Source organism: Nerophis lumbriciformis, linkage group LG27 (assembly GCF_033978685.3).
Source record: "Nerophis lumbriciformis linkage group LG27, RoL_Nlum_v2.1, whole genome shotgun sequence".
Lineage (NCBI taxonomy): Eukaryota > Metazoa > Chordata > Actinopteri > Syngnathiformes > Syngnathidae > Nerophis > Nerophis lumbriciformis.
In genome coordinates, this window is record NC_084574.2 from 38,936,509 (window position 1) to 38,948,139 (window position 11,631).

The following is an 11,631-nucleotide window of genomic DNA, read 5'->3' on the forward strand; positions in this document are numbered from 1 at the left end:
GTTCTAAATTGGCCCGCCAACTCCCCTGACCTTAGCCCCATAGAAAATCTGTGGGGTATTGTGAAAAGGAAGATGCAGAATGCCAGACCCAAAAACGCAGAAGAGTTGAAGGCCACTATCAGAGCAACCTGGGCTCTCATAACACCTGAGCAGTGCCAGAAACTCATCGACTCCATGCCACGCCGCATGAACGCAGTAATTGAGGCAAAAGGAGCTCCAACCAAGTATTGAGTATTGTACATGCTCATATTTTTCATTTTCATACTTTTCAGTTGGCCAACATTTCTAAAAATCCCTTTTTTGTATTAGCCTTAAGTAATATTCTAATTTTGTGACACACGGAATTTTGGATTTTCATTTGTTGCCACTTCAAATCATCAAAATTAAATGAAATAAACATTTGAATGCATCAGTCTGTGTGCAATGAATAAATATAATGTACAAGTTACACCTTTTGAATGCAATTACTGAAATAAATCAAGTTTTTCAAAATATTCTAATTTACTGGCTTTTACCTGTGTGTGTGTATATATATATGTATATATATATATATATATATATATATATATATATATATATATATATGTATGTGTGTATATATATATATATATGTGTGTGTATATGTTACTCATCAGTTACTCAGTACTTGAGTAGTTTTTTCACAACATACTTTTTACTTTAACTCAAGTAAATATTTGGGTGACTACTCCTTACTTTTACTTGAGTAATAAATCTCTAAAGTAACAGTACTCTTACTTGAGTACAATTTCTGGCTACTCTACCCACCTCTGTATATATACTTGAAGTGTGTATATAAAATGGATGGTTTTGAAGTTGAGGGCTTTGAAAGCTACAATGGACACTCCCATTAAAAGCATTTTGCAAGCGTTTTTAATCATCTTTAGGATCTAAAAAAAGGGGGGGGAATAGACTTTTGTTTTTGTTTCTCATAATGATTGTGAACAATCAAATTCCCAAATTCCAAACAAAGTAAAGTAGCCCTTTAAATGGCAAGTAAATAAATATTTTTTGGCTACTTTATATACATCAATTCGCAACATTTAACATTTATAAGTGTACTTAGGCTGCATACATAAATGTAAGTTACAGTAGCTGCTTTGTTAGAAAAAAACCAACATAAACAAATAATATCTATGCATTGGGAGTCAGTGGCGCCCTCGTGCGTCATTCATTGCAATGACAGATTAGTGAAAGTGGTTGAAATGTGGCGGTAATACGCCCTGATTTTTTGGTAAATATACTCCCTTGTTCATGTTTATATTATTGTTAACATTTGATAAGATAGCTTTTATACAACAGATTCATAAAATATTCAAATATCACAAAACGTGCAGTCGCAGAAACGCCATCTGAAAAAAAAGTCCCGGAAGTGAAGTTGTCTTCGCGCATGCGCGGACCTCTGCCCTTGCGTGTTTACAACGGCTTTTTGAGCTTTTAAAAAAAAAAAGAAGTTTTTTTTTGTTGTATCACTAAAACGTAGATTGATCAGTATTGTGGATTGATATATTTGATGTATATAAAGTATTTAAAAAAAAAAAAGATGTATTTATTTGCCATTTAAAGCTGCTTCCGGTTTCTGTGCAGTTTCAAAATAAATACTGTATTCCTAAGTAACAGTTGTTTTGTATGCAATATTCTATCAGAAATTGTTACTCGAATAAAGATTATAAAAATTAACTGTCTTGGCGGGAAAGTTAATAAATTACACGGAACATTTTGACGGAAGTGACGTCCTCTTCGCGCATGCGTGGACCAACTAACTACCAAACATTTCGAATGAAGATGGCGGCTGCTTCGCTACTCCCGAGTGATTCAATGTTTTGGTTTGGAGATTGGTGAGTGACTACAGCTTTATTTACATCTTTCCTCGTAGCGACTTAGCACAACAGCTAAAATCTCGCGTTTTAAACATTCATGTTTGTGTCAAACTGTTAATCATATTTGGATGATTATCAATCAATCAATGTTTATTTATATAGCCCTAAATCACAAAAGTCTCAAAGGGCTGCACAAGCCACAACGACATCCTCGGTACAGAGCCCACATAAGGGACGTCGATGTGAATGACTATGAGAAACCTTGGAGAGGACCGCATATGTGGGTAACACCCCCTCTCTAGGGGAGACCGAAAGCAATGGATGTCGAGTGACATAATATTGTGAAAGAACAGTCCTTAGTGGATCTAACATAGTAGTGAGTGTCCAGTCCATAGTGGGGCCAGCAGGAGACCATCCCGAGCGGAGACGAGTCAGCAGCGCAGAGATGTCCCCAACCGATGCACAGGCGAGCGGTCCACCCCGGGTCCCGACTCTGGACAGCCAGCACTTCATCCATGGTCACCGGAACCGGAGTAACCCGGCGAGGAGGCAGAGGAGAAAAGAAAAGAAACGGCAGATCAACTGGTCCAAAAGGGGGGCTATTTAAAGGCTAAAGTATACAAATGAGTTTTAAGATGGGACTTAAATGCTTCTACTGAGGTAGCATCTCTAACTGTTACCGGGAGGGCATTCCATAGTACTGGAGCCCCAATAGAAAACGCTCTATAGCCCGCAGACTTTTTTTGGGCTCTGGGAATCACTAATAAGCTGGAGTTCTTTGAACGCAGGTTTCTTGCCGGGACATATGGTACAATACAATCAGCAAGATAGGCTGGAGCTAGACCGTGTAGTATTTTATACCTAAATAGTAGAACCTTAAATCAAATCAAATCAACTTTATTTATAAAGTCACATCTTAAGTGCACAGGAAGCCAGTGCAGGTGAGCCAGTGTAGGTATATATATATGGATATATGTTAGGGATGTCCCGATCCGATATTCGGATCGGCTGCCGATATTTGCAAAAAAATGTGTATCGGCAAGGCATGGGAAAATGCAGATCCAGATCCAGTTTAAAAAAAAACTGCGGTCCGTGTTTTCCAACGCACCGATTTAAATAATACATTCCACTTTTCTGCTGCTCCCTAATTTCCGTACCGCATTTTCCAGCCCACCTTCAACACATCCACAGGTCTGTGGATTCTCACGCAGATGCTTTTAGCTGCTGGCATCACACGACAGACTCTTCTCACTCTTTCCTGTGTCTCCCTCTCACAGACAGCAAGCACACCTTCTTACACACGTCACATACTGTCACGTCATACGTCACATACTGTCACGTCATACGTCACATACTGTCACGTCATACGTCACATACTGTCACGTCATACGTCACATACTGTCACGTCATACGTCACATACTGTCACGTCATACGTCACATACTGTCACGTCATACGTCACATACTGTCACGTCATACGTCACATACTGTCACGTCATACGTCACATACTGTCACGTCATACGTCACATACTGTCACGTCATACGTCACATACTGTCACGTCATACGTCACATACTGTCACGTCATACGTCACATACGTATACGTCCTCTCCCAGCAGAGAGGTAGCAGCATGGCAAACGTTAGCTGTGATGCTAGCGCAGCCGTGCGAGCAACGCTCTCTCTAAGGTGCGCGCTTGTGCAATTGTGCACTGTTTAAACGTCCTCTGCGCATAGCAATTATATGCCACGTACAAAATCAAATAAAAAAATAAGCGCATAACAATTTTCGACACACGGACACGACAGAGAAATCAGTTTTCGTCATCATTGTTCAAATATTGTGACGTTTGTCGAGACGCTTATCTCCATTCGGTGCCACACGTCCACACCATCAAAATGCCGAGGCAAACATTTCCAGATCAACACCGTATGAAAAAATTAGTGATTTTTTTAGTTGTGATTTCCTTCTCTGCATGAAAGTTTAAAAGTAGCATATATTAATGCAGTATGAAGAAGAATGTTTTAATGTAGACATGCAAGCCTTGAAAGAACATTTTGAAAATCAAGACTACATTTCCTGCAAATGGATGCATTTCTACCCTATATTTTAACTTTAGATTTATTCTCATATCAAACTCTTTTGGCTGTCTTTTTGACACTTACATCCACACCCTGGATTATAAATAATGTAAATAATTCAATGTGATTATCTTGTGTGATGACTGTATTATGATGATAGTATATATCTGATAGTATATATCTGTATCATGAATCAATTTAAGTGGACACCGACTTAAACAAGTGTAAAAACTTATTGGGGTGTTACCATTTAGTGGTCAATTGTACGGAATATGTACTTCACTGTGCAACCTACTAATAAAAGTCTCAATCAATCAATCAAAACACATAGAATCATCATACTGCTGTGATTATATGCATCAAGTGTTCATTCAAGGCTAAGGCAAAATATCGAGATATATATTGTGTATCGCAATATGGCCTTAAAATATGGCAATATTAAAAAAAGGCCATATCGCCCAGCCCTAGTTCAATGATGCCATTTCTGTTTGTCATGTATCATTTTGTCTATTTTGTGTTTATCCTTGAATAAACAGGTCAGTTTCTTGTTACCAACCATTGTGTATTATTCAAACTCCCCTAATTCAGCTGGCTAGTTGTTATCAAGAGTACTAAAACCCTTTTCAACATGATTCTGACAACTATGTAGGCTAAATAACTTTAAACTTTAATACATGCTCGGCTAGGCCAGTATCGGTCAGTATCGGTATCGGTCAGTATCAGTATCGGATCGGAAGTGCAAAAACAATATCGGTATCGGATCGGAAGTGCAAAAACCTGAATCGGGACATCCCTAATAAATGTATATGAAGGTATATACAGTATAGGCGTAATATGATCAAACTTTCTTGTTCTTGTCAAGAGTCTAGCAGCCGCATTTAGTACCAACTGTAATCTTTTAATGCTAGACATAGGGAGACCCCAAAATAATACGTTACAGTAATCGAGACGAGACGTAACGAACGCATGAATAATAATCTCAGCTTCGCTAGTGGACAAAATGGAACACATTTTAGCGATATTACGGAGATGAAAGAAGGCCGTTTTAGTAACACTCTTAATGTGTGACTCAAACGAGAGAGTTGTTTTAGTAACACTCTTAATGTGTGACTCAAACGAGAGAGTTGTTTTAGTAACACTCTTAATGTGTGACTCAAACGAGAGAGTTGTTTTAGTAACACTCTTAATGTGTGACTCAAACGAGAGAGTTGTTTTAGTAACACTCTTAATGTGTGACTCAAACGAGAGAGTTGTTTTAGTAACACTCTTAATGTGTGACTCAAACGAGAGAGTTGTTTTAGTAACACTCTTAATGTGTGACTCAAACGAGAGAGTTGTTTTAGTAACACTCTTAATGTGTGACTCAAAGGAGAGAGTTGTTTTAGTAACACTCTTAATGTGTGACTCAAACGAGAGAGTTGTTTTAGTAACACTCTTAATGTGTGACTCAAACGAGAGAGTTGTTTTAGTAACACTCTTAATGTGTGACTCAAACGAGAGAGTTGTTTTAGTAACACTCTTAATGTGTGACTCAAACGAGAGAGTTGTTTTAGTAACACTCTTAATGTGTGACTCAAACGAGAGAGTTGTTTTAGTAACACTCTTAATGTGTGACTCAAAGGAGAGAGTTGTTTTAGTAACACTCTTAATGTGTGACTCAAAGGAGAGAGTTGTTTTAGTAACACTCTTAATGTGTGACTCAAAGGAGAGAGTTGTTTTAGTAACACTCTTAATGTGTGACTCAAAGGAGAGAGTTGTTTTAGTAACACTCTTAATGTGTGACTCAAAGGAGAGAGTTGTTTTAGTAACACTCTTAATGTGTGACTCAAACGAGAGAGTTGGGTGGAAGATAATACCCAGATTCTTTACCGAGTCGCCTTGTGTAATTGTTTGGTTGTCAAATGTTAGGGGAACATTATCACCAGACCTATGTAAGCGTCAATATATACCTTGATGTTGCAGAAAAAAGACCATATATTTTTTCAACCGATTTCCGATGTCTAAATTGGTGAATTTTGGCGAATTAGACGCCTTTCTATTATTCGCTCTCGGAGCGACGTCACATCGGGAAGCAATCCGCCATTTTCTCAAACACATTACAAACACCGAATCAAATCAGCTCTGTTATTTTCCGTTTTTTTCTACTGTTTTCCGTACCTTGAAGACATCATGCCTCGTCGGTGTGTTGTCGGAGGGTGTAACAACACAAACAGGGACGGATTCAAGTTGCACCAGTGGCCCAAAGATGCCAAAGTGGCAAGAAATTGGACGAAATTTGTTCAAAATACGAGGTTGTGGGGAAAGCCGACGAAAATGGTCAGTCGTTTGTTCCGCACACTTTACCGACGAAAGCTATGCTACGACAGAGATGGCAAGAATGTGTGGATATCCTGCGACACTCAAAGCAGATGCATTTCCAACCATAAAGTCAAAGAAATCTGCCGCCAGACCCCCATTGAATCTGTCAGAGTGTGTGAGCAATGCAGGGACAAAGGACCTCGCTAGCACGGCAAGCAATGGCGGCAGTTTGTTCCCGCAGACGAGCGAGCTAAACCCCCTGGATGTCTTGGCTCACACCGTCCCTTATGCCACCGAAGATGATCAAGAGAAGAATATCGACCCTAGCTTCCCTGGCCTGCTGACATCAACTCCAAAACTGGACAGATCAGCTTTCAGGAAAAGAGAGCGGATGAGGGTATGTCTACAGAATATATTAATTGATGAAAACTTTATTCATTACTTGCGGTTTTACGTAAATTTTTATACATAAACTGTGTTTACCAATAATTTAGCTTAAAAACATTACAACACTTAAAAACAAACACATACCAATCGTTGGTTAGAAGGCGATCGCCGAATTCGTCCTCGCTTTCTCCCGTGTCGCTGGCTGTCGTGTCGTTTTCGTCGGTTTCGCTTGCATACGGTTCAAACCGATATGGCTCAATAGCTTCAGTTTCTTCTTCAATTTCGCTTAAGCCGCTGAAATCCGAGTCTGAATCCGAGCTAATGTCGCTATAGCTTGCTGTTCTATCCGCCATGTTTGTTTGTGTTGGCATCACTATGTGACGTCACAGGAAAATGGACGGGTGTTTATAACGATGGTTAAAATCAGGCACTTTGAAGCTTTTTTTTAGGGATATTGCGTGATGGGTAACATTTTGAAAAAAACTTCGAAAAATAAAATAAGCCACTGGGAACTGATTTTTTATGGTTTTAACCCTTCTGAATTGTCATAATGTTCCCCTTTAAATAAATGTCGGTGTCCAGCAGGACCGATAATCAGCATTTCCGTTTTCTTAGTGTTGAGTTGCATAAAGTTAGCGGACATCCATTGTGTCACGTGGGGGTCGCAGCTTGCTGCGGGGTTGTTCTTCCAACGCAAGATAGACGGCTCCGGACAACAGCGTGAAGGTAGGCTAGGATTTATTTAACATAAATCACGCACTACCGCAAACATAAACAATACAACAACAACAACAAAAAAAAGAGGCAAGCGTGCCTAAAACGCAAGTGAGGCTAATCTTAAACAAAAACTAGGACATGGGAACTTACTTTGTCAAAACGAGACCTGAACCGGAGTGACATAACGACAATGCAGGCAGGACGAGTGATGAACAAGGTATGCTTAAATAGCAGTGACAGGTGTGTGTGAGTCAAAACGTGAAACAGGTGCGTGACGTGACAGGTGAAAACTAATGGTTGCTATGGTGACCAGACAAGGGAGTGAAAAGACAGAAACTAAACAAAACATGACTTAAAACAAAACATGATAATACAGACATGACAGAACCCCTCCCTTAAGGACAGATACCAGATGTCCAAGAAAAAAAAAACTTAACAAAAGTCATGGGAGGGCGGGAGGGGGACATGGCGGTGGGTCGCCAGACCACGTGTCCCCGTATCCACCGGGGCAGAGTTAGGTGGCGGCGGCGAGTGGAACGCCGCTGCAGCAGGCGAGGCGGGCGCCCAGGGAATGGCCACATTCGTGGCCGACTGGGAGGTGGGCGCACTTGGCGTGGCGGGCGACCAGGTAGCAGCCATATCCGTGGCCGACGAGGAGGCAGGCGCGTCGTCATCGTGGCAGGCGTGGCTTGGCGTGGTGAGTCAGGCGGCGAAGCTCGGCGTGGCGCGTCAGGCGGCGAAGCTCGGCGTGGCGCGTCAGGCGGCGAAGCTCGGCGTGGCGCGTCAGGCGGCGAAGCTCGGCGTGGGTCTTGGTATAGGTCTTGGTCTTGGCGTGGGTCTTGGTCTTGGCATGGCAGGTCTTGGTCTTGGCATGGCGGGTCTTGGTCTTGGCATGGCAGGTCTTGGTCTTGGTCTAGGTCTTGGCATGGCGGGTCTTGGTCTAGGTCTTGGCATGGCGGGTCTTGGTCTTGATCTTGGCATGGCGGGTCTTGGTCTTGGTCTTGGCATGGCGGGTCTTGGTCTTGGTCTTGGTGAGCTGGTACCGGAGCTTGGCGTCGTGGAGCTGGTACCGGACCTTGGCGTCGTGTAGCTGGTACCGGAGCTTGGCGTCATGGAGCTGGTACCGAAGCTTGGCGTCGTTGAACTGGTACCGGAGCTTGGCGTCGTGGAGCTGGTACCGGAGCTTGGCGTCGTGGAGCTGGTACCGGAGCTTGGCGTCGTGGAGCTGGTATCGGAGCTTGGCGTCGTGGAGCTACTGGTGCAGGTGGAGGTGGTCTAGCTGGGGGTTGCGGCTTGGCATGGTAAAAGACTGGTGGTGGCGGCCGTGAGGGAGGCTGTGGCTTGACATGGTTAAGCTGAGTCACCCCACCAACACAGCTCCCGACCCCAGCCCCCCCCTCAAGGGGCAGATACCAGACGCGCTCCCTGCGGTCTGGAACTCTCTGTAGGGGTGGGCGGAGGAGGGCAGAAACTTCCCCATTAAATTGTCCAAATTGTCTATTCCCTATTCCCACTTTAGACTGGGTATGAAAAAAATCTAAATTTAGAGACAATTTTCTCAAAAGGATTTTTCTTTGAAACAAAGTCCATAGTGGGCGGCTGACAGAGGGTGTAAATAGACTCAAAAAAAAAATCTTGGTTTCTGACATCATCACCAGTGGGCGGGATGACGTCATCAGCACGGGTCTCCTGCGGCGGGAAGGAAGAATGGGCTGGTTGAGGAATCTTGTTGTCCGTGGGAGGGTTTTGGGGGAACGACGCGTCATGCTGGCGAGAAAAAGCCTTTCTGGTTGGCTTCCAGCTTTGCCAGCGCGTCTCCATCACCTCCTCGTGGCCGGTCTGCGGAAGAACGTCTGCTGCCTGCATTCTGTCACGTGGCGGTCGCAGCTTGCTGCGGGGTTGTTCTTCCAACGCAAGATAGACGGCTCCGGACAACAGCGTGAAGGTAGGCTAGGATTTATTTAACATAAATCACGCACTACCGCGAACATAAACAATACAACAACAACAACAACAAAAAAGAGGCAAGCGTGCCTAAAACGCAAGTGAAGCTAATCTTAAACAAAAACTAGGACATGGGAACTTACTTTGTCAAAACGAGACCTGAACCGGAGTGACATAACGACAATGCAGGCAGGACGAGTGATGAACAAGGTATGCTTAAATAGCAGTGACAGGTGTGTGTGAGTCAAAACGTGAAACAGGTGCGTGACGTGACAGGTGAAAACTAATGGTTGCTATGGTGACCAGACAAGGGAGTGAAAAGACAGAAACTAAACAAAACATGACTTAAAACAAAACATGATAATACAGACATGACACATTGTTTAATTTCATTAAGACACGCCTCTAGCTGACTACAATCTGGTGTGTTGGTCAGCTTTAGAGGCATGTAGAGTTGGGTGTCATCAGCATAACAGTGAAAGCTAACACCGTGTTTGCTTATGATGTCACCTAGCAGCAGCATGCAAATACTAAAGAGTGCAGGGCCAAGAACTGAACCCTGGGGGACTCCGTACGTTACCTTAACATAGTCCGAGGTCACATTGTTATGGGAGACGCACTGCACCCTGTCAGTAAGATAAGAGTTAAACCACGACAAGGCTAAGTCTGACATACCAATACGTGTTTTGATACGCTCTAATAAAATATTATGATGGACGGTATGGAAAGCAGCGCTAAGATCAAGAAGCAGCAACATAGATGACGCATCAGAATCCATGGTTAGCAGTAGATCATTAGTCATTTTTGCGAGGGCTGTCTCCGTAGAGTGATTTGCCCTGAAACCGGATTGAAAAGGTTCACAGAGATTGTTAGACACTAAGTGTTCATTTAGCTGCTGTGCAACAATTTTTTCGACGATTTTCGAGATAAACGGAAGGTGGGACACCGGCCGGTAGTTTACCATGAGGTCAGGGTCGAGGTTAGGTCTTTTGAGTAGAGGATGAATAACCGCTTTTTTGAATGCTAGTGGAACAGTGCCAGATATATACTGTAAGAGACTGATTGGCAACATGGTACAGGTGTGTCCCGTTTGCATATCAGGCAGCTGGTCTGGAAGCCTGTGAACAGCACGAGGATATGAAAGACACCAAATGTGGGCACAGGACAGGAACTTATATCACTCACACAGATAGCACAAAGTATGCAGAAAGTAGCAAAAAGACAACAATACTGCAAGAAAATTGCAGCAAAAGGCTTTGTATATTCCCAGTTACGAGTAGCCACAACCTGTAATGTCTTGTCAAAGTGACTTTGAAGGAAGTAAGGGATTTACACTCCTTTATGGCTATTGATAGGAAGATCCACATGTTGGTGGTATAGCAGGCAAACTAATTAGAACTTTTTTTGGAGTGAGATCTGGGTTGAATATGACTTGTACAACTATCTCTGGTGTTATAATGGTCAATATATTTTGAAGTATCTAGACAGGTACATGGGTATTTTAGTGGTATGGTGTATCTTGTACACCAGACCAACTGCAAGAAGATGTACTCTGTCACCTACCAAGAGCCTCCCCACGTTAAGGAAATGGTTGGCGGAAATGTGAGCCCGAGATGGACGGTTGAGTAGAAGCCCAATCATTTTGTTTTGGGCTGTCTGGAGTTTGTTTTTCAGGGCTTTTAAGGCGTCACGGTACTAAATATGAACTCTGTACTCAAAGTGGGGTTAAATGAGTGCTTGTGTTAGAGTCTTAAGTGCAATACTACCTGTAAGAGTAGTACTACTATGTAAGAACATAATTTGTCGGTTGATTCTTTGACTCCCTTAGTAGTCATTTTTTCACTAGAGAGATTAGTCTCTACGATGCAGCCAAGATAGGTAATCTCATTTTTGTTTGTTATAATATTGTCACCCACTTTGACTGTGAAGTTATCTACTTTTCTGAGGTTAGGAATTGACCCAAAAACCTGTGTACTTGCAAGTACCAGGCGAGTCTTAATGTGCCAGTTTGTCATTGAAAGCCTTGCTAGTCTTGGTCATAAGGATTGGAGCTTTGCTTGTTTTGTGGGCATCAGCCGCAGTTCTATGTTTTTTATGGGTACAGAAAATGATGGAATGATCACTTAAGCCGCATACAGTAGTTCCACTTGTGGTGATCTTAGACTGGTCAGAAGTAACAACGAGGTCTATGAAGGTTTAAAAGGACTCACTCACCCTGGTAGTTTCCTTAATGAGCTAAGTGAGACAATGTTGGTGGCACAGCTTAGTGAAGGTTTTAAAAATGGGTGCATCCTTTCAGGACATATGTGTTCCAGTCCCCAAGAAGATGTAAACCTGTATCAACATGTTTACACAAAACTCACACAGT

The 11,631-nt window shown here is 42.5% G+C and overlaps 1 protein-coding gene across 1 annotated transcript in view; it reads left to right on the top strand.

Annotated features, from left to right (window-relative positions):
* The first annotated feature begins 1,594 nt into the window (after positions 1-1,594).
* LOC133624395 (uncharacterized) overlaps positions 1,595-11,631 on the top strand; it is a 111,245-nt gene continuing 101,208 nt past the window's right edge. The window contains exon 1 of the mRNA XM_061987886.2: positions 1,595-1,856. The gene's annotated coding sequence lies outside the window, so the exon portion shown is untranslated. The remainder of the gene's footprint in view (positions 1,857-11,631) is intronic.